Below are 24,598 nucleotides of genomic sequence, written 5' to 3' on the forward strand. Positions count from 1 at the left end.
CACATTGTTGCGCCTGGCCCGGCTCTCAAAGTCCTCCAGCCGGCGGGCGACGAGATCACTCTCGGTCCTCAGCTTACGAACCTCGGTCTGCAGTTCCGTAACATCATCAGTGAGGCCCGTGGTCTTGAGGTCCAAGCTCTTAACACGTTCATTCGTTTTGCCCAAGTCCGCACGGATCAGGTTGATATCCACCAAGATGGCATCCACCTTATGCGCCAGGGCCTCAAACTGTCTCCCAATCGAAGTCTGCATCCCTTCGAGCGCGCCCATGACATCCTGTAGGGAGAGCTCCGGGGCCACAGGCGAGTCCTCCTTCTGGGCATCCGGCGCCTGGCTCGATCCACTCGGTGATCCCTTCTGCAGAGCATATCGGTCCATGCTGTTGACTTGGGTATAAGTTCCCCGCCTGGTAGACTTAGCCTTCAGCCGATCCCCTTCTGCTTTACCCGTCATGATTGACTCCAAGCAGGTCGGTTCAGTTAAGACAGGTCCCTCTCAAGGAAAGGAATAAGGAGTGATCAGTTCTGCCGTGGGCCGCCAGAATAGCCTGCAGAGCGTCCTTGGGGTAATAAAGTCACCCAGAGCTCTCCAGTGGCAGGGCTGACAAAGGGAGCGAAATCGAAAGTGAAAGAGCGGGGACCTCCGTCCGACAGTTCACACCTCGCCTGGCCGTTGTTGTTCAACTAGGAGACGGGCATCCAGCCAACTCTAGCCCCTGGCTTCCCCGGGAGATAGGCCGCAGTCTTCCGCCAGGCGTAAGTCCGGTTCCCGGTGGGCGATCCGACCGCGGGTAGCATCCATCGCCTCCCTGACCAATCATCTACACGATGCCATGCATACCGACAGGATTAGAGACAGGATAGTCGACGGAGGGCGCGAGGGTCTCGGGAGCTCTGAGCTCACGCGGCCATCTTGGTCAAGCGCTAGGCTCCTCCCCAAATTACTTACATTTAAGTGATTGTGTAATTTTGAGAAATGTGTAGCACTCGCTAAGGTGCTTTACATGTGAGAGGGGGATTCCCTCTTAGAGGATTACTGGACATACAACAAGTATGACAGGACACACATACAGGGGAGAGTCTCAGTATGGTTACATATTCACAAGACAGGTTGATTGCCGATATCTATTGTGCTTTATAGACGATAAATAAGTGGCAAATGGTGTAGCCATATTGGTGGTATGGTTAAGGTGAGAGTTATCATATGTACACGAAGTTTTATGGTGGGCTAAGCATCGTAAGCGCACCAACACACAAAAAAAACAAAAAAAAACGGTGGAAAGTGCATGAAAGGAAGATTATCCTCACGTTGGCTTGTTGCCAAACATGCCCCATGGAGTAGTCCGGCAGAGGAATGGACCCTGGGAAGATAAAGGGTCCTTAGGGGGTTAGGGACCTGTGGAAAAAGAGCTTACCCGGCTTGTAGCTGAAGCGCTTGGTTTACTCACGATACTTTCGGTCAGTGTCTGCGTTGAGCCTCCAGTCGTCTCTGCGGCCTCCGTTGGACTGTCCTCGGCCGTGTTTGTGCTTTAAATGCAGGCTGCATCATTCTGAACACCTGTGCGGGGAAGGACAGAGAAGACAGACTGTGCGAGGACACGCTGAGTCATGGCTGTACTGCACATGGGCGGGAGAGCAGTGTATCCTGTTGTGAGCATGCCCAGAAGAGTATCCTGCTGCGAGCATGCCCATGTGCGGGGGAGTAGTGTGCTCTGCTGTGAGCATGTGCGGTGTCGAATGTTGGCGCCTGCGCATTGGGATGGCTGGGTGAGCTGTACCCAGTGTACACAGATTAGTGAACAGTTGTAAAACAAAAGAGCGCTAACTGGGGAAAGAGAGAACTTAAAGAGCGCTGTGGGGTGCCAGGTGTGTTATAACTGGCCAATACAACAGGGGGACATTTAACACGGAGGGGAATCAAGAGTAAGAAATTCATGTTTTTAGTGAGCTCCAGGGTATGGAGTCATTCAGGCCCAGGCCCGGTTGCTGCGTGGAGAGGCGATAGATCTATCTCTGTTCTTTGGTATGAAGGATCTGGTCATTGTCTGTTTGGTGAATGTCAAATTGTTCAATGACAGTCCAGGACATGTCATTGGGGGTGTGGTGTGCACTGAGGTAGTGATCTGTCAGTCTGCTGATGTTTTTGTCACACCTGATCGTGCTTCTGTGTTCAACCACTCTGGTCCTGATTTTGCGGGTCGTCATGCCCACGTAACGGAGCCCACAGGGGCATGTTATGAGGTACACTAGGCTACTGGAGTTGCAGTTGGTGTGTTGGTGTTGTGTCCAGATTTTGCCAGGTTCAAGGTTGAGAGTTTTCGTTGGTTTGGTGAGATGGCACACACTGCAGTTGTTGCATGGATAATGTCCAGTGACTTTGGGAAGGACCCAACTGTTAAGGACTGTGTTGTCCATAGATTTGGGACTGGCACGTGGTCTTGTTGACACTAGTTTGTCTTTAAGGTTGTTGGCACGTTTGAATGCAAAGCGCGGGATCTCCCATTTTCTGGTGCCTGAATTGATTATCTTCCAGTGTTTGCGGATGATGCTGGAAACTTGATTTGACGCTGTATTATAGGTGGTCACACAGGTCATGGGTGGTGGATCTTGGTCTTTTGTTACTGTTTCCAATAGTGATTCTCTGTTTGTATTGCGTACCCTTTTGCTGGTTTTGGCAATAATGGCATTGGGATATCCACGTTCCTGTAGTTTGTGTGATAAGGTGCGGGATTGTCTTTTGAAGTCCTCTAGGTGGCTGCAGTTTCTGCGGATCCGCAGGAATTGCCCAAATGGTAGATTTTCCCTTAATGGTCTGGGGTGGAAGCTGTCAAATCGCAACAGTGAGTTCCTAGCTGTTGGTTTGTAGTGGGTGGTGGTGCGCAGAGTCCCTTGTTCTGCTCGAATGTTAAGATCCAGGACGGCCAGCTCGGTGGCACTGGAGGTGCACGTGAATCGTAGGTAAGGGTCACGCTCATTAAGCCAAGTGAGAAAAACGTTTAGTACATCCTGTGTTCCTTCCCAAATCAGGAAGATGTCATCTATATACCTGTGCCAAGTCTTTAAATTTTTTATGAGTATGGGTTGGTCATTGACATGACGTGTTCCTGCTCGAAATGGTGAACATACAGTCCTGCCACACTAGGAGCAAAAACACTGCCCATCGAGGTTCCGTTAGTTTGCAGGTAGTAAGTGCCATCATACTCGAAGTAGTTTTCCTTGAGGGCTAGGGCTGCACAGTCAAGGATGAATTGCCGTGGTGTATGGTACATCCAGGGGTTTTGCATCAGTACATCTTGTAGGACTTGCAGGGTGGCATCTTGTGGGAGACTGGTGTACAGGCTTTCTATGTCCAATCCCACCAGTAGTTGGGTGGTTTGATCGAACTTCATTTCAGTGATCATGTTCAGGAGGTGTTTAGTGTCTTTGATGTAGGTAGGGGTTCCTTGTACCAGTGGGTTCAGGAAGTGGTCGCAGTACCTAGATAGCGGTTCCAGAAGAGAGTTGATCCCTGAGACTATAGGTCTTCCTGGGGGTGGTATGGTGCCCTTGTGTACTTTGGGTACAATATAAAAGTAAGGTACTTTCGCATTCTTGGTACACAGGTATTCCGCCTCTTGGGTTGAGATATGTTCAGCGTCACTGGCTCTTTTAACCATGGTGTGTATGGTGACTTGCAGTTCGGCGGTGGGGTCTTTTTCCAGGAGTTTGTAATTACGTGTGTCGCTAAGGAGTCTGCGACATTCTTGATCATTGTCGGTTTTATCCATAAGGACGATCCCTCCCCCCTTGTCAGCTGGTTTTATGACAATGGTGGGGTTACTTTGTAGGCGTTGTATGGTGTCACGGTCTGTCTTTGATAGGTTGTTGTATGTTCCTTTAAGGTTCAGTTTCTCTATGTCAGTGTAGACTGCTTGTTCGAAGGTAGATATTTCTGTGGGTACACTGGTAGGAGGTGACACAAAGGTGGATTTTAACCTAAGGCCTGTTTCATTGGGATTGGTATTGGTGGTAGTTTCTTCTGGTGTTACTTTTTCAAAGAAGGCCTTAAAGTTTGAGCTTTCTAAAAAAATCAGCTAGTTCGACATGGAGCTTGAATTTGTCCAGTCGTGTGGTAGGGACAAACGATAGGCCTTTACTAAGGACCGCTGTTTCGCTTTCTGTCACAGGTGTACTCGATAGATTAAACACCAGGGATGTGGGTGTATCAGGGATCACTGTTTGCTCGTTCCTGGTTGTTCCCGGGTTTTGTTGCGGGTGTTGGCACTGACTGAATCTTCTTCTTCCCATTGGACTTGCTGGTGGTTCCATCTCCTGCCGCGTGTTCTGCGGCCCTGTCCTAAAAAAGGGGGTCTTTGGTTCCCTTGGTAGAAGGGCATTGGGCCTGGTGGGTATAGGGGTGGATATCCATAGTATGCGTGTTGCATTGGTCCAAATGGCGGTGTGAGTTTGTGGTGGTCCCTGCCAGTTTTGTGGCCAGCGTTGGCCTCGGCGTCCTCTGCCGCGTTGTTTGTTGGAGCCTGCGCTCGAGTCGCTTGATATGGATGTGTTGTCTCCTGAGCTGTCATAGGCACCATCTGTTTTGTTCGGGGGTACATAGTCATTCTCCGCATATGGGTATGTTTTGGAATAGCTGAATGTTTTAAGGTCTTTTTGGAATTTGTTAATTTTGCTTTGGGTCAGATAGTCTTTGTATTCTGCCATCTCTTTGTTTTGATCGTCGAGTTTCTTTTTGTATGATGTTAGTGTGGTTTTGAAGTGGTTTTCTGTGGTTTGGATATCAATAATTATGGCGTCGGAGAGACGTTTCGCTGTTTTAATGATGAGCACTAACCAGTCCCTGGTGCAGTGCCAGGCTATCTGGGCCCAGTCTTTCCTAAAGATGGCGTCATCCAGGAATATTCTGGGGGCGTTGGTAACCAGGAGACCCCTTGGTGCTGTATTAGTGCGTAGATATTGGGTCAGTATGACGCCATGTAAGATGGTTCTTATTCGATTCCGCTTTTTCTCCGTTAGTGTGTCCCAGTCTGTTGTTTGAGCTATGGTGTTAGAGATGTTGAAGTCTGCCAGAAAGGATGGGTCAGCAAGGATCTCACTGATTTCGTCCTCACTGAAGGTTAGGCCGTGGTTTTCGGCCATAGTGGGTATTCGTTATCTCTCGCAGCAGTGCGCTGCCTATATATATATCACTATCAAAGGAGAGATAGAGGACTAGGTAGCTAGTCCGTATCCCCGGGGTTTATATGTGAGATCAAAAAGGACTAGCCTATTTGTGAATTTACATAGACTCAAGACTGTAAGGCAGGGTACAAACCATTTTGTTTGTTCATGAAGCCCTCACCCACCAACCTAGTTGGTGGCATGCTTCATCATCGGGCCCACCCAGTGACACCGAGTGTGTCCCGGTGTGCTTCGACGCCTGGATACAGCGGAGCAGGTATGTATCTGAGTGTGCAGTGTAGTGCCGTGAAGGTGACGATTTAAAAGCTATGCAGGGATCCCAGTACCCGAGGGTAAATTATATTTTAATAACTGGGTTACTGCTAGCATTAAAAAAGGCTGTTGGATGTTATAGGAATGTTAATTAGGGTTTCCTACATCCAGGTGTGGTCTACATGTTTCAGCCAGGCCTTTATGATTAAAACTGGCTTTCCTCAGGACCAAAGTGTGTAGGTGCAAATTACTTATATTTAAGTGATTGTGTAATTTTGAGAAATGTGTAGCACTCGCTAAGGTGCTTTACATGTGAGAGGGGGATTCCCTCTTAGAGCATTACTGGACATACAACAAGTATGACAGGACACACATACAGGGGAGAGTCTCAGTATGGTTACATATTCACAAGACAGATTGATTGCCGATATCTATTGTGCTGTGTAGACGATAAATAAGCGGCAAATGGTGTAGCCATATTGGTGGTATGGCTAAGGTGAGAGTTATCATATTTACACAAAGTTTTGTGATGGGCTAAGCATCGTAAGCGCATCAACACACATAAAAAACAAAAAAAACGGTGGAAAGTGCATGAAAGGAAGATTATCCTCACGGCTTGTTGCCAAACATGCCCCATGGAGTAGTTCGGCAGAGGAATGGACCCTGGGAAGATAAAGGGTCCTTAGGGGGTTAGGGACCTGTGGAAAAAGAGCTTACCCGGCTTGTAGCTGAAGTGCTTGGTTTACTCACGATACTTTCGGTCAGTGTCTGCGTTGAGCCTCCAGTCGTCTCTGCAGCCTCCGTTGGACTCTCCTCGGCCGTGTTTGTGCTTTAAATGCAGGCTGCATCATTCTGAACACCTGTGCGGGGAAGGACAGAGAAGACAGACTGTGCGAGAACACGCTGAGTCATGTCGGTACTGCACATGGGCGGGAGAGCAGTGTATCCTGTTGTGAGCATGCCCAGAAGAGTATCCTGCTGCGAGCATGCCCATGTGCGGGGGAGTAGTGTGCTCTGCTGTGAGCAGGTGCGGTGCCGAATGTCATCGCCTGTGCATTGGGATGGCTGGGTGAGCTGTACCCAGTGTACACAGATTAGTGTACAGTTGTAAAACAAAAGAGCGCTAACTGGGGAAAGAGAGAACTTAAAGAGCGCTGTGGGGTGCCAGGTGTGTTATAACTGGCCAATACAACAGGGGGACATTTAACACGGAGGGGAATCAAGAGTAAGAAATTCATGTTTTTAGTGAGCTCCAGGGTATGGAGTCATTCAGGCCCAGGCCCGGTTGCTGCGTGGAGAGGAGTTAGATCCATCTCTGTTCTTTGGTATGAAGGATCTGGTCATTGTCTGTTTGGTGAATGTCAAATTGTTCAATGACAGTCCAGGACATGTCATTGGGGGTGTGGTGTGCACTGAGGTAGTGATCTGTCAGTCTGCTGATGTTTTTGTCACACCTGATCGTGCTTCTGTGTTCAACCACTCTGGTCCTGATTTTGCGGGTCGTCATGCCCACGTAACGGAGCCCACAGGGGCATGTTATGAGGTACACAAGGTTACTGGAGTTGCAGTTGGTGTGTTGGTGTTGTGTCCAGATTTTGCCAGGTTCAAGGTTGAGAGTTTTCATTGGTTTGGTGAGATGGCACACACTGCAGTTGTTGCATGGATAATGTCCAGTGACTTTGGGAAGGCCCCAACAGTTAAGGACTGTGTTGTCCATAGATTTGGGACTGGCACGTGGTCTTGTTGACACTAGTTTGTCTTTAAGGTTGTTGGCACGTTTGAATGCAAAGCGCTGGATCTCCCATTTTCAGGTGCCTGAATTGATTATCTTCCAGTGTTTGCGGATGATGCTGGAAACTTGATTTGACGCTGTATTATAGGTGGTCACACAGGTCATGGGTGGTGGATCTTGGTCTTTTGTTACTGTTTCCAATAGTGATTCTCTGTTTGTATTGCGTACCCTTTTGCTGATTTTGGCAATAATGGCATTGGGATATCCACGTTCCTGTAGTTTGTGTGATAAGGTGCGGGATTGTCTTTTGTAGTCCTCTAGGTGGCTGCAGTTTCTGCAGATCCGCAGGAATTGCCCAAATGGTAGATTTTCCCTTAATGGTCTGGGGTGGAAGCTGTCAAATCGCAACAGTGAGTTCCTAGCTGTTGGTTTGTAGTCGGTGGTGGTGCGCAGAGTCCCTTGTTCTGCTCGAATGTTAAGATCCAGGAAGGCCAGCTCGGTGGCACTGGAGGTGCACGTGAATCGTAGGTAAGGGTCACGCTCATTAAGCCAAGTGAGAAAAACGTTTAGTACATCCTGTGTTCCTTCCCAAATCAGGAAGATGTCATCTATATACCTTTGCCAAGTCATTACATTTTTTGAGTATGGGTTGGTCATTGACATGACGTGTTCCTGCTCGAAATGGTGAACTTATGGCTCCTCCCATTTTTACTTTCATTGTAGTTCCCATCCCCTTTTCCCTCTTCGACCTGTGACAATGCCGCTTTAGAAATTACACTGACACCCCCTTTCTCTGCCTCCCCTACCGTGTCCATACCTGTGCCCTGATCCTGTACATACCCTTTTGTGGAAATTTAGCTTGCAAACTGAACATTATCTGCGCCATCTTGCCACTCCCCAGCGCCACGCACAGCGAATGCACGGCCGCCATTTTAAGCACCCCACTCTCTCCCCGCTCATTCTCGATCGCCAGCGCTTTCCCCTGGCGCTGCGAGCATCCCCCGCGCGCCGGCCGCCCCCGCTCTCTCATACACGGGCCATAAACCCTCTCATTCAGCACGACCCTGCCATGGAACCACATCCCACACCTGACCGACATCCCATACATGGTCATGCCTCTCTTTGATAAACCCCCCCTTCCTCTGCGCCCCATTGTCCGAACCGATCCCAGGCCATCACCTAGCCCTGCGGATGCAGTTTATTGCTCCTACTGTAAGGGAAACACCCCACATCAAAGGGATTACGGTGGATCAAAAGCCCCTACCCCCTGAGACCCGGCCGGTTGCACACACCCCCGGGAATTGGCGGAATATCCAGCTGCGTGATAGCCATCTCCTACTGTGGGTGGGGTGGGGACTTCTACTGTAGATATGTGTGGGAACGAGCTTGAAGTGGGGGTTCCAAGGAATGTCTTCCCGTACATCAAAGCCTCAACAAGAATGTACCATATGTAATAAAGCAATAAACCTGTGTATAAGAGACCAGGTCTCAGAGATGCAGGTAGAGCACCTCGTGACGATACCTTGCTGTCTGATCTGATGTGTTCTGCTCCGACGGAATAAAACTTTGTTTCCTGCCTTCCAGTCTCCGGCGCCTGCCTCTTTCATTGGTAAATTATCGAGTGGTATGAGAGGCGATTACCGCCGGGCAAATACTTGAAAGGTTATCGATTGAAACTGCCGCTACCATTTAACAATTGGCGTCCCAAACGTGGGGCCCATCAGCGACACGTGGATCCAGTGGGAGAGGTCCCGACGACAGAGTGAACGACTGCAACGATCGGGAGAGCTCCTGCCCAATAGACCCTCGTCTGGCAGCCGATCATCCGAACTTCACTGGTTCCGAGCAGACCTCTCTCGAGTGATCTACGGTCCTGACTGGGAACCATCAGGAGTGCCGCGGCAAATACGGAGAGTAGAGGACGATCGGGCGCTGGAGGCGGAAGACGAGAAACTGTCCACGCGGTCCGGGTAAGGTCGTGATACACGACAAATTGCGAAATAATTGATTGATTGTTTGAAGTTTTGGAAATACTAGTATTGCTCATTGATTGTCCTCTTTGAGATATTCGCTGTCTACAAACGGGGAGGAGTAGAAATACTCTCTCTCTCTCCCTTTGCAGATAGTGAAGGGTAGGTAACGCAGACTTTTGTCCCCGTTGTAACCCGTCGTGCCTATCTTTATCTCCCCACTGATTGATTGTCCGAACATTGATTGTTTTGAAGAATAGTGCTCTTTGAGATATTCTCTGTTTGCAAATAACGTAGAATAGAAATATTCTGTCTAGTCTTTGCAAATAGTGAAGGGTAGGTAACGCAGACTTTTGTCCCCGTTGAAACCCGTCGTGCCTATCTTTATCTCCCCATTGATTGATTGATTGATTGTCCGAACACTAGTTGTTCGATATTGGTTCTTTGGAGGTATTCTCTGCTTACAAATAACGAGGAATAGAGATATTCTGTCTAGTCTTTGCAAGCAGTGAAAAGATAGGTAGTGCTGACTTTTGTCCCCGTTGAAACCCGTCATGCCTATCTTCTCCCCACTGATTGGTAGTTGGTTCTGCCGGACCGCTTATTAGAGGTGAACCATCCGGCTCCACTGGAGGGCACCCCTAATAAGGACATGTTCACTAAATATGGACTAGTCGCCGTAGCTTATAGCAAGCTGTGGCATAAATATACCAAGAAGGACCCCGAGAGTCAGTGGCCACTGATGGGATCCTTCGACGACCATAAGATAGAAGTGCTAGAAATAGCTCTGCGTAGCAATAAGACGACGCCTACTATGCTTGACAGTATCGGCATGTGGCGCAAAGAAGCAACACAACGGAAAAAGAGGGAAGAAGTAAAAGCAGAAAAGGAATTACGAAAAGCAGCTCACCTTGCCGCTAGAAAGTTAGAAGAAGAAATAAAGGAGAGAAGGGAAACTAAACTAAGACAGGAGCCCGAAACATCAGGCCAGTACGCTGTTAGGACCCCTTCTTTGCTCTACCCTGAGTTATCCTCTAAACAGCGAACGAATGATGAATTACTATTAGGTCCCCCGATCATTTACATGCCCCCTCCATACGCACCCTCCCAATCAATAGTGCAACACCCACAACCCCCAAACACGAACGAAAGCAGTACAGGGGCCTCGGTCCTCACGGCCTCCGCGCCGGCCGAGCCTCCTGTACTGAACACAACGTCGGCAATAACGTTGGATGACCCTGAGATGAGAAAGAAAGATTCCACCAGAATGAATCGACTAACGAAGGATGAACGAACAGGAATCGACAAAATAGTAAAGGCACTGGTGGGATCCTTTTTGACCTTACAAAAACTAAAGTAACGCTAGGAGTTAGCCCTTTGTGGGACATATGAAACCAAGGGAAGGAGCCAAGCTCACGGTCGAGACGGCCACGAGGTAGCCCGACTCCATTACTCTCGCTACCTAAACATGTCTGCCCTACTGCCCACCCCGCCCAATAAGCATGACAAAATCCTGCACAAACGGAAGCCTGCTGACACCCACCATCGACGTCACCAAACTAGGGCTAGATCGCGCACAATTGGGCTATGTTATTTTTCCGATTGCACAGTAACCTCCTTGTGCTCGTCATCAGATTGCAAATATGTACAAACACTCCAACGAAGTAGTATAGTTATAACATTTTAATAACTTATAAGATATAACAAACACACCAACAGGGTAAACAGGTTAAAACACGTTTTAAAACAACTATTTACATGACAGTCTGCTGCAACCTCCATCCCAAAGCCTTAACGTCCACGTGACACCGTCCTCGCCTCTCCTTCCTCGAAATTGCAACATTGGCCTGTTTTGGGCGGTTCTTTTAGTCGGCTTTGGGCTATAAAAGCCATGCAAAAATCCATTGACATCAGTGGCGGACGACTGTGCGAATAAGCCGGAGGCTACACGAAGTGCAAAACTCTGACAGCGCCAAGGCGGAGTCTGCCACGCTAGGCGGATCTTCCTATTCTCTTCTTCTTTCTTCAATAACGGCTAGGGTGCCCTGGCAGGGGGGAGGCGACGCGGACGGGCCTCCCCCGCCTCCCCAGGTGGAGGCTCACCAGCAGATGAGGACGCCCCAGCCGTCTTTTTCATCGGTCTGCTGAGTCGCACCCTGCCACGTCGTGTGGATCCTCCCATTCTCTTCTTCCTTCAATAACGGCTAGGGTGCCCTGACAGGGGGGAGGCGACGCGGACGGGCCTCCCCCGCCTCCCCAGGTGGAGGCTCGCCAGCAGATGAGGGCACCCCAACCGTCTTTGACTCGCCGGCCAGCTAAGCTGCACCCCAACCGTCTTTGACTCGCCGGCCAGCTAAGCTGCACCCCAACCGTCTTTGACTCACCGGCCAGCTGAGCTGCACCCTGCCGCTGCACGCGACCACCGGACGACCGCCCAAGCACGGGTTCACCAGGATCGCCACTAGCGCCCGACGCGAGGAGTGGGCCCCCGCAGCCAAGTAATCGGGGACCCACCCCGGTGGCGATACCATCCAAACTGCTGTCGCTGCTACTGGGCCCACCCGGTGGCTGTGCCGAAGAGCTGCTACTGCTGCTGCCGTTGGACTCCGGCGGTCGGTTCTCCGGATCCAGGCCTAACCCACCATGAGGTGATTCTGGACTCGAAAGCTTGTCTGCTTGGGCGTGGGCCCCACCCTTGACAAAATGCTCCCCTCAGCTTTGCAGAATCGGCTGGAGTCATTTGACACTCGACTCCCACGGACTTCCGGTAAGGACAAACCGCTGCCACTGCTCTTTGCCCCGGACGGCAGCCACCTTGCCTCCGCTTGGTGCAGTGAGAAAGACTGGTTCGAAGCGTCGGCGGAAGAACCCGCCTGCTGCCCCGCCCCAAGAACGAACCATGGCATTTCTACGGGGTCGCAGTGACGCCATGCTGACGCAAAGTTGACGCTAACGAAAGTTCTCGAACTACTGAAAGGAATTCTGGTCCAACAGCTAATTCATGGAAAGACTTAGACTGTACTCTGGCCCGACCTCGCCCCAAGATGGCGCCGATGTAGGAGAGGCCTACAAACCCTTGTGGCGTCCCAGTCACGTGACATTTGTGTTAAAAAGAGATATATATATATATATATGCGATGCTTCCACACATGATGGTCGGGGAGGGGCGGGAAGGGAACCGATTTTATGCCGTAGTAGCGTTGCTCATGACACTCGACGCCTCCCACCCCGTGGCCGGCCTGAACGGTTGTAGGCCCGTATCTTGTATACTGACATTGTTTTAAATAAAGGGCCTCTTGAAAGAATTACGGAATCCGTGTCATGACTAATCACATAGGTTGATAAAGATTTCTTCTTTTGAATAAATGATTGTTACTCCCAAGCAATAGAAAACAGATAATGCAGTCCCCATTTGCCTGAATCTTTTTTGATTAACGGAATTTGTACCCATCACACCTATCTTTTTCCAAGAGTTGTTAAACAATGGTCAACCATAGCTCAGGGTATATGCCGAACGCAAGGTATGGTATCTTGCACCTTAATACACGACCGATTGAGAAATGCATGTATGACAAGGGAACCCGAATTTAGGAAATGAAATAAATTAGAGCATCTTTGTCTCGGACAAAAAGAATAATAGGTCTGTGGTATCACCCATTCCTGCGACTAGCCTGGTACGTGGTAAGTAGAACTTTTTCGTGTCTGCGCGCGCTAGGGTACTTTGAATACTGCACATCCCCTCCCCTCTTTTTCCCCTCTATAGGTCACGACGAAGCTCCGACTGAAGAATGAAGTGGACATGGACCGCACCGAGTTCAATATCAGGGAAAATTTAGACAAACGTTGTGAGATAGTGCGTGAAGTGCAGACCACCATTGAGAACATGAGAAACTGTATGGCATGATTGTGCGTGTGTGCTATGATTACACGGTATGAATGTGTGTGCATCTCATGCTTAGGTCACTTGAAGAGAGCGTCACTGTATGATTGAAGTGCTCGCCCATCGATCAAAGGGAGGAGAATAAAGGGTCCGACACCCCCTAGGATAAACTACAAAATACTGAAAGTACGCAGCATGCATAGGAAAGGAGGACAGGTAAGGAGAGGTCCCGATACTCAACGTAGCCCTGAGTCTCCGTCTTAAGTTTCTGCGCTTGATGCATGTACTGTCACACCCTATCCGGCATTTGTGTGTACGTGATCACCGAATTTATGTCTTTTCCCCGCTTGTGTTTTCTTACATGGAACAGACCCATGCTACTCCATGTTGTGTGTGCACCAAGTGGCCTATTATCTTACCCATGTCTCTCTCGTTTTGTGTCGTATGTATGCCAAATAGCCTACTTGATGCACCTCTCTCTCTCTCTCTCTCTCTCTCTCTCTCTCTCTCTCTCTCTCTCTCTCTTTCTCTCTCTCTCTCTCTCTCACTCCCTCCCTCACTAAAAAGCCTTCTTACCCTCTTTTCTTTTTGAATAAATTAACGACACATACCTCCTCGGTAAGTGTATAATTGGCCTGGAGCACGGTGGTGTTCGAACAAATTGACTGAAACAAAACGACCGTACTCTGCCACGTTACTACCTCTCCTTTCTACAAATATTGAGCTTAATTGGCTGAGAAAAGAAAGGACAGGTAAGACGACTGATGTCTCCCAATTTGGCCCTCATCACGGGGACTATATGTCAGTGGTTTCCGTTTTTCAGAGCTTTAACAACACCATCTCCACCGCCCAGAATTACCCCCGCCCAATTACCCCGAAATAGAATGTCTAAAGCACCCCGTTCTCCCAAGATAACCCCAGCCCTATACTAGCCGCCTCAGAGTATTTCGAACGAAACAGCTGATGACCTTATTCACTAATAATACATCGCCTAAACTGATAAAGGGTTACCTATTGTCGCCAGCAAAAATAATGCTTAGCTTATGTTCCTCCCCGAAATGGATACTCGTGAACCCGTGACAGTAGCACCTCGCACTTTCTTTTCATAAACTTAGCAGTCCTCGGAAGGAAATATGTATTAACAAAACTTGTGTTGAGACGAACGAGCCTCTGCCGGAGAAGCCGGTTCGAATTTTTAATAGACTAGAAGGTTGACAGATGTCAGGCTTCCTGCAACCAGTATCGGGCGCAGGAATCGGCACCTAGAGGGCCAGACGATGGGCAGGGACACCCACAGAAACTTGCACCACAGCAATGATTAATAGATTAGTAACGCACACACTAACATCAGAGTTAATAGACACCAATCATACAGCAACCGATAAAAGCATGTCCGCAACCACTCGGTGGTTGGGAGAGAGGATGAAGTATGTAAATGTCTTCCCTGCCAACTCTCTAAGATTTTTGTTTCTTGTACCCATTTAAAGATAACGTGCTGCCATCGGAAGGGAGGGGTCGGACGTGACGCACAGCCTGGCTGCAGACCATGGAACATCTATGACATCGACCAAGGGGGAAGCTACGAAGCAAAAAGGGCGTGAGACGAGACACCATTTTCAGGATGATAAGCGCGAAGGGCTACATCGAGGCCCCCCTGCTCACTGACCAGCGTGCCTGAAGTCTCAACCCGTCGGGCCCGATTGATGGGCCCAGTGCTGGAAGATTCTGCTCCCCTTGGTCCACATTTTTTTTGATCCGATCCCACTCCACCCCCTCTTCCCTCGGCATCCCGAAGCACGTCACACCCTTCTCTCTCTCACCCTCTTTTATATGGATTATGAATCTGACTTACCTACAGAAGAACAAAAAGCAGGTACCCTGTCTCAAAGTACCTATGGTGAACTGTGTTAAGGAACGGGGCTGTGATCGGAGAACAGTGAATGGTCACACCCTGCAACGTGAGAAATTGGATTTGAGCTGGACCTTAGCTCCACCGCCGGTGCTCAACAGTGCCAACGAAAGAAGAACAACAATAAGAGCTTACCAGTGATGGCTCTTTAAAAAAAAAAAAGGACACTGGAAAGAAGAACCCATGTCAAAGTTGAAAATCCTCTCCCAACCACCTTTTTATATTAACTATCTTCCTATCAAGTTTTCATGATGTTGCATCAATCACTTCCGACTGTACACTGAGAAGTTAAGAAAATGTAACTTTGTATAGTGACATTCATACAACACCAGCCATGTACACGACTATACTGACTATTTTCGATCCACACAAAGTCTGGGCCTTAAGTAATGTATGAAATATCCCTTGTTTTGCCAGAAACATCCTGATTGCTTTACAGTATCCTATTTGTGCTCAAACAAACTCCCCTCCTCCTGTCCCTGGGCCTGACATGCGGCACAGCTGATGTAACTCTGTATGTACTACCTCCTCGCCTACTTTATCACCTGTATGTAACTATAAGCAAATGTGTCAGATTACTCCTGCCTGCCCTAAAAACTCTGTATCTTTAAGGAATGTACGAAAGACATTAACGATATTATAGCTGAAGGTTAACGAAGATAAATGACGGCCAGGCAAGCTGGCGAGATATGTTAAAAGGGAGGACTGTGGAAATTTAGCTTGCAAACTGAACATTATCTGCGCCATCTTGCCACTCCCCAGCGCCACGCACAGCGAATGCACGGCCGCCATTTTAAGCACCCCACTCTCTCCCCGCTCATTCTCGATCGCCAGCGCTTTCCCCTGGCGCTGCGAGCATCCCCCGCGCGCCGGCCGCCCCCGCTCTCTCATACACGGGCCATAAACCCTCTCATTCAGCACGACCCTGCCATGGAACCACATCCCACACCTGACCGACATCCCATACATGGTCATGCCTCTCTTTGATAAACCCCCCCCTTCCTCTGCGCCCCATTGTCCGAACCGATCCCAGGCCATCACCTAGCCCTGCGGATGCAGTTTATTGCTCCTACTGTAAGGGAAACACCCCACATCAAAGGGATTACGGTGGATCAAAAGCCCCTACCCCCTGAGACCCGGCCGGTTGCACACACCCCCGGGAATTGGCGGAATATCCAGCTGCGTGATAGCCATCTCCTACTGTGGGTGGGGTGGGGACTTCTACTGTAGATATGTGTGGGAACGAGCTTGAAGTGGGGGTTCCAAGGAATGTCTTCCCGTACATCAAAGCCTCAACAAGAATGTACCATATGTAATAAAGCAATAAACCTGTGTATAAGAGACCAGGTCTCAGAGATGCAGGTAGAGCACCTCGTGACGATACCTTGCTGTCTGATCTGATGTGTTCTGCTCCGACGGAATAAAACTTTGTTTCCTGCCTTCCAGTCTCCGGCGCCTGCCTCTTTCATTGGTAAATTATCGAGTGGTATGAGAGGCGATTACCGCCGGGCAAATACTTGAAAGGTTATCGATTGAAACTGCCGCTACCATTTAACACTTTGACAAACGCAATGTCAATGACCACACTTGTGTCATTCCCTATTGCCTGCACCACTACTTCCACCCCTTTTTGTCCCCCTGTCCTCTGGGACTTGACTTTCCTGGTCTCAAAGTCGGGACCTGCACTAAAGCCATCTGCCCTGACACCAGCCTCTGTCCCTTTTGATTGGACTCCGTCCTTCATGCCGGAGCTGTAACTGGCTGCAAAACACCAATACTTCCCCTGTGGCTATTTTTGCTCCATTCCTATTGCACTTCCTGAGGTGCTGACCCCCACTCGCACTCCCTTTCCTCTTCATCCACGAGCTCCCTTTATTCCAGCTCATCCTCTCCATAACCCAACTCCCATCCATCATCATCACTACACACCTCGCCGCATCCAGCACTCGTTGATGGTTCATCACCATCACCCACTCCACCATCACCAAACTGTAAATCATAAAGATCCTGAGAAGGGTTGAACTCCTGCAAGAAGGACGGGTTCAGAAAACCTACCCTCCCCTAATCCCCCCCCAAACATCCTGTCCCTGAAAAATCAATTCCTAGGAGGCTCGTTCCCCCTGTCCTAACTGCGCCATCACCCTGCCAGAGAGATCACAAACCCACCATTCCCAATGGGTGACCCCACCCACTCACTGCCCATCACCAGTGGCCTGGCAGAACCATTATCCTATGGCCTGATTAGGTGTCACAAACCCTCCCCCCTCCCTTCCTCGGGTGCCAAAACCCATGGTGGTCTCCTGGGACAGGGCCTGTCTGCGAGGACTGGAAAGATCCAGCGGCAGGCTCTGGATGTCATTTGCCCTGCCCCCAGCTGCCTAACTGAGAAATACAACCCCTGCGGTCAAGAGGTGTCACCGCCCTCTCTGGCCTCCAAGGGGCCAGTCCGCTGCAATCACCACTTGGCAGAGACAATGATCCTCTGATGAATCTTTCTCCACTGATAGGAGGGGTGGAAATTAGGGGGACCAAACTCCACATTCTCCGTACAATGAGGACCATTAATTGGCAGCCAAATCATAGATTTGATACACCATTCTCAAGACCATGCTGCAGAAATATAGAATCTTTTCAAACAACAAGGGGACCCAAGTAAAGTCAGCCAGGGACCTCGGGAATCAATTCTTTTGTGCTACAATGGTCCCTAGGGAGGTAGGGATAGGAAGTAACATATGAATACAGACCCAAATCAGTGCTGTATTGGTTAACTTATCCAGCCGGACAGAGGTTCAATATTTAATTTATCAGCAAGTTTTATGGATATAAACAAACACAAATACTGAAAAGTGGGACACAAGCCTGCATCCTACTACACAAACATACAAACATAAAATAGGGAGAACATTTAAGCGAGGCTCAGGCAATGCTTACGGTTTGTTTTGACAAATAGTATGAATTTTAAGAAAAAAATCGCAAGTAACGTCTCTACACAGTTAATAATGACATCACATTTAGTGCATGAGGCGTTTTAAGGTTTCAACGACGTTTCGATTCAAGTGAGCAATGCGTGGATCATCTTCAGGACATTATATTAGCATGCCTGTATATAAGTGCCTAAGATAACTGCAAATTAGACATAGGTTAAGAGAAGGGAGGAAGAAGACATAAGGAGAAAATTAGGGGGGTGTATATCATCGGTATACAGCCTCGAGAGAACACGAGCTAGTCTGAACAAAAATTGACACTGAACAAACCCTAGAGCCTTTCTTACACTGGCTTAATAACAACTGTGGCGGCTTAAAATTCACATTGACACGGGATAAACAATCGATCCCATTCCTTGACCTTAACATCACACATAGAGAGGGTGTACTCATCACCAGTCTATTCCACAAACCCACAGAACGCAACACCCTATTACGGTATGACAGCCATCACCCCAGGGCGTTACGTGACTCACTACCGTATTCCAAGTTCCTACGAATTAGAAGGAATTGCTCCTTGAAGGAGGATTACTTCCACAAGGCAAAGCTACTACGCAACAAACTTAGCAGGAGAGGTTATCCCCGGAGATTGAGCCGTAATGCCATGAAACGTGCTTGGTACTGACATTACTTGCGATTTGTTTCTTAAAATTCATACTACTTGTCAAAACAAACCGTGAGCGTTGCCTGAGCCTCGCTTAACCCCTTCAGTGCCACGCCCTTTCCCCGCCCTGTGCCGGCCGTTTCATTAGCGGGCGGGGTTTATGACGAGCTGAACTCGTCATGGGCACAGCGCAACCGCGGCCCATGACGAGTCCAGCTCGTCATGGGCACTGAAGAGGTTAAATGTTCTCCCAATTTTATGTTTGTATGTTTGTGTAGTAGGATGCAGGCTTGTGTCCCACTTTTCAGTATTTGTGTTTGTTTATATCCATAAAACTTGCTGATAAATTAAATATTGATCCTCTGTCCGGCTGGATAAGTTAACCAATACAACACTGATTGGTTCTGTATTTATTTGTTACTTCCTATCCCTACCTCCCTAGGGACCATTGTAGCACAAAATAGCAGAAATATAGAATAGCAACTGGAAGTCCCAACCTCCTAAAGAAGTCAAGTTGAGTGAGGATTATGCTAACCAAAAGCTCAGCAATTATGACAAAAGACAGAAGTAATACCTGATGTTTGGACAAAGCTCGCTGATTCTCCCTACAACGCATTTAAAACATTAGTGATGGCCAAAATGGAAAATCAACAGGACTAAATGATAGACTCAGACAGATATTTGAGTAAATTTGGTTATTGTATTAAAGAATCAAAATAAGCAACTTCTTAGGGACTTCAGTCAAGAATATCACAGCTTGCATTAAAGCACCAAGCATTTAGGAAAATCTTTATCAAGTGGGTAAAAAAACAGAACTATAGTCTAACTACCCTAAGGCAGAAGGATGGTTCAAGTTTAAACAGCTCAGGACCTATGGTAAAGGAGGAAAGGTTTAGACTTAAAGTCCGTTTGGGGTGAGTCCATTATCTTAGAGCTAAAGGTATAAATGGAAATTTGAAAAATTGATATGGTTTGTCAAAGAAGGTCTCAATCCAACAGCTACTGATTGTAGCGTCGACAAACAGTCCAAAGTTTAAAGATCGATCAGCATAGCATTCAGGTCCCAAATAGGAAAAATCAGAATGGCAGTTGTTGCCCCTTCTTTGGGGTTTCTTCTTTTATAGAGTTTTAGCAATGTCCAGTGGCTTGGCATCACACCAATATCGAAAGATTTTTACACGTCCATGCTCGCATCATGTCACCTGAAATGGTTGAAGCATCAAGCTGGTTTCACATGCTAGTCACGAAAAACGAACGTTTGTGAGTCCGCACAGGCCTAACATTGGTAGAGATGAAATACAAAGTTGCAACTTATAACCATAGCTGAAATTCTATTCCCACGGGAATATTTCACTGTGTACGTTGTAAAATCATTCAAGAATGTCAGCGGATAGATGTGTAGAGGACAAATCTGTAACAGTTTACTTGCAAAGAACGATCCATTATATTAAATCAGAAGAAAGAACAGCACTCAATAGAAAGCATTTCATGAAGGTCTTTAAGCTAGCATTGCACATTTAAACAAAATTAGCTCCGACTTTTTTTCAAATATGATGAAGTTAAATCAATTCAAATGAAGAATTGTTGTGTAGCTCCTGTAAGTAATATACGGGATCTGTGAGTTTAGACAACATACACTGTAGGATCGGTGTCAGGCTGATTCCGGACACCCCCACCGGGTATGTTGGCCTCTTGTACCAACTAGCTCCCAGTGCCCCCTAGAATCTTCTCTTACCAAGCAGAGAATAGTTCTTGGCAACCATCGAACATGACAACCCTTAACCCTCAGGACCGTGGAAACAATATATCACTTTTCGCTCAGTCACTCGTGCTTACTTAGTCCGTCTCACAGTGATACACAGAATAAACAAGCTGGGCGTTTTCCATAACTATTTATTGAACAGTTGTTATTCTGGTGTATAATAGATGAGCTGTACCAACCTTTAGGCAGTAAAGGATATAAATGATTAGCAGTACTATGAAGGTAAATGGATGGTATAGTTCTACCAACTTACAATAATCATAAATACACACAAGTATATAAAACATATGATAAAAAGATGTGTACTCCTACAATGCCTCCCTAACTGGATGTACCTAAGTTTACCTAGCATGTATGTAGGTGTTAAGCCAAGAATCTTTCTAGGATCTAGTCAACCCCATTACCTGAAGTGAGAGACTGTGGGACATCGTCCTGGTCTCGAGTTGGACACCCCGCGAGGGATGTTAGACCACTGCGAGCTTGAGTGTCTTCATGCAGGAACCTCGTGTCTCTGGTCCGTGACAAGTTTAAAGTAGGGAAGATTATAGGTGAAGGGTAATGAAGTCACCAGAGCCTATATTATGGTACCTATATGGAAGATAGCAGAATATATAAATTTTATAAAAATGAATACATGAAAAAGGTTGCTATTTTACATACTCTACTACCACAACATTTTACGATATTCGTACAAATGCAAATTTTTCTAATTTAGTTGTACTAAAATTGTTTCTAATATTTCATAAACTATAAAGTATCTAGTATCAATTTGCAAAATCTCAAGCCGGTACTTCATTGCTACACATTTTGCACCAACTTTTCTAACTGGTTCATTCTGAGCAAAAACATAGAAAGCACTTGGCCACTTCACATACCATCACTATTTGTCATCAATATACGTCAATAAGCAACATATGCATTAGCAATTTATTAACGCAAATTGTTTATATGTGTTCCCTTATAAATGTGTTTCCTTCACCTCCCGTTTTAATGCATGCTTTTACGATGCTTCTAGTACACTTCTCTGTTTCATGTGCCACTGTGTCTAACATGTGCAATGTGTTCTTTCAACCTTTCATGTCTTCTGTGTATAAATGTCATGCATTATGATTTGTATAACCATGCTGGATCAATAGCCATGTTGGGTGTAGACTTCCTTTTTCTTCTACAACGACGGGTTGGAAAATGTCACTGTGCGTCATAACACCATGCCTGTGATGTCCATGTACCTCCGACTGAATGTCTGCATCATGAGCTGTATGTGCAATGACTAGAATGCCCTCCAGTTTCTAGGGCTTTTGCAGCATCTTTCTCCTGAAGATAGAGGCTTGCAACCGGCAATGATTTGTGACTTCAATCCTTCCTCAAAGTTATATTTGTTAATTTGCTAGTCCTTAACATGGACCTTCAACCGTGTGACAAAAACACTGATGGATTGTCTGGGCCTCTGAAGCGTTGTGTGCGGCATGCGACTCTCCTAGTCAACATCCTTAAAGGCTGAGAGTATTTCAGAAGACTGTCTTTGAGAGTCCAATATGTGTCAGAATCTGCTGTCTAAAGTTCAAATTTGATGTATTGAGATTCAGGAACTGAGCTGTGAGGAACAGTCATTTTTGCACTGTTCGTCCTTTTTTTTTTTTAACTCTTTATTTTGAGATTATACAGCAAAGTACAGAGCACAGCACATTTATTCACAAACGGAGACATAGAAATATCAGCATACCACTTAACATCTTACACTTTAGGCGATCACTTGGTCATAGCAACCCTTCCCTCCGATAGGGGCCTTCCGTTCAGTGATCTTTGGCCCAATGGGGAACCCGGTCCTCCCACCCAAACCCAACTCATAATTCCAGTCAGTGTCCCTCAGCAGCATCAGGGGGCGATCTCCGGTCCTCATGTGCAGCAAGGTACCGCGTCAGGGGTCCCCAAATGTCAGGGGGGCGGGACGCAGGCGGCAGCAACTCAGCATACAGAAGGACATTTTCCTGACAGGTGAGCATATCCCGCAACCATTCTTTGAACTTGGGACGTCTCCCCCGCCCCCATCGGCACGCCACACGGCGCTTAGCAAGCAGTAGCGCGCAAGTAACAAAGCGACGATCCGACTTAGGTATATCCCGGGTGTATCCCAATAAGGCCTGCAGAGGAGAGGGATGTAGCGGGGACCCCAGCATCTCACCTAGGGCGTCATAGACCCTGTTCCAATAGTCATCTATGCTCGGGCAGGTCCAGGCCAGGTGTAAGAAATCCGACCTAGGGGAGTGGCACCTATCACATCGGTCATTATCGCGGAGATTAAACCGGTGCATCTGGACTGGGGTGCAATAAAGGCGATGCAGGAACTTATAATGGATAACGCGGAACCTACTACTCGAGGAGATCATTTCAGTTTGCAAACAACAGAACTCCCACTGTTCATCCGTAAAAGCAGTGCCAATCTCAGTCTCCCAACCAGCCCGGGACCTCAAGATCTCCCCCCTGACATGGTTATAGAGACGCCGATAAAGCAAGGAGACCATGTGCGATGGGGAAGAAGAGTCAAGCAGATAATGGAACGGTTCCAGAACAGCAGGCTCTGCCGGGTATGCCGGCAATCTTTTCTGTAGTCCACTACGAAGTCGAATATAAGCAAAGACCTCCAAGGGTGTGGGGACAGTGTTTCCGAAAAGAAGCGGGAGGTCACGAAACCTACCCTCATGGAATAAGTTACCCCAACACGTAATCCCAGTTTTGAGTTTGATTCTCTGGAACAAGCCTTCCTCCAGAAGCGGAAGAGCCGGATGATACACCAGGGGCATCAGTGGGGAATAAAGGAGCGGCGCGCCCATATGCCCAGCAAGAACACTCCAAGCATGCGCCGTGGCATGTACAGGATTGCGGTCAGCACGAGACGAAGGAACCTCCGCAAGGACCGCCCCCTCAAGCGGGACCGGGTCCGCCAGCCAGTGCTCCACCGCTGTCTGTGGCATGAAAGGGGAGGGGCGGAACCAATAATACGCGTAGTGTGCCTGAGCGCAGTTGTAGTAGAGTTCGAAATCGGGGATATCAAGGCCACCTTGGATATACAGGCGCGTGAGCACAGACCACTTAAGCCGCGGTCTTTTCCCTCCCCACACCAGACGAATAGGTTCCGATCGCAATGCCCTGAAGAGATATCCTCCTGGATGAAACGGTATATTGAGGAATAGGTAGAGTAGCTTGGGGAGTATAACCATCTTTATAAGTGAAACCCGACCAGCCATGGTCAGCGGTAAGGTCAGCCACCTAACCACGTTCGAGCGTATAACTTCCAGAGCCTTACCGTAATTCATGCGCATCACCTCCTGCCGATCCCTAGAAACCCACACCCCCAAGTACTTCACATCGGTATCGCGCCATTCCAGCGGGAAGTCGAGCGGGATCCTGTCGACACCATCCGTTAGGGGAAAGACAGCGGATTTGCCCGAGTTGATGTGTATCCCCGAGTACAGCGAGAATCTAACAAATTCCCTAAGTATAGGGTTTAAGTGATCCCGGGGGTGTTTAATATAAAGTGTGAGATCATCCGCATAGAGTGACAATAAAATTTGCCGTTGTTGACATCTCAGGGACGCCGCAAGGTAATTCTGCCGGAGGCGGGACGCCAGCGGTTCTATCGCTAAGGCGAAGAGGAGCGGTGATAATGGGCACCCCTGCCTAGTACCTCTGGTGACTGGGAAGGGTTCAGAGACACAACCATTAATAAGGACTCTCGCCATGGGTCGATGGTACAGGATGTGGATCCATCTGGAGAAAGCTAATGGCATGCCCATGTTGCGTAGAATCAGATGAAGATAGTCCCACTCGACCGAATCGAACGCCTTGGTGGCATCCAAGAACACCGCCACCAGCGCGAGAGAGGGATCAGCGTTGTTCAGGACCGAGAAAAGAGTCCGCAGATTGTGGGAGGTAGATCTGCCAGGGATGAACCCCGCTTGGTCCGGCAGGATCAAGTCTCCAATCAGGAGATTGACGCGATTCGCTAGTACCTTGGCAAGGATCTTCACATCGCTATGAAGGAGGGAAAGGGGCCTATAGGAATCACAGGAATCCAGGGGCTTCCCCGGCTTGAGAAGCGAGACTATTAGGGTCTCCGACATACTAGGTGGCAAAGAGCCAGTCTCGTTCGCCTCCTCGAACACCTCACGCAAAACCGCCGCCAACGGGTCAATGAAGGCTTTGTAGTATTCAATAGGGAAGCCGTCCAGACCTGGCGCCTTACCCGATGACGTTTGCATTATGGCTTCCTTGATTTCGGCAAGCCCTATGGGGGCCGCCAAGAGTTCCCGCTGGGCATTAGATAGCCA

This window comes from Triturus cristatus, chromosome 2_1, assembly GCF_964204655.1.
Source record: "Triturus cristatus chromosome 2_1, aTriCri1.1, whole genome shotgun sequence".
In the NCBI taxonomy this organism is placed as follows: Eukaryota; Metazoa; Chordata; class Amphibia; order Caudata; family Salamandridae; genus Triturus; species Triturus cristatus.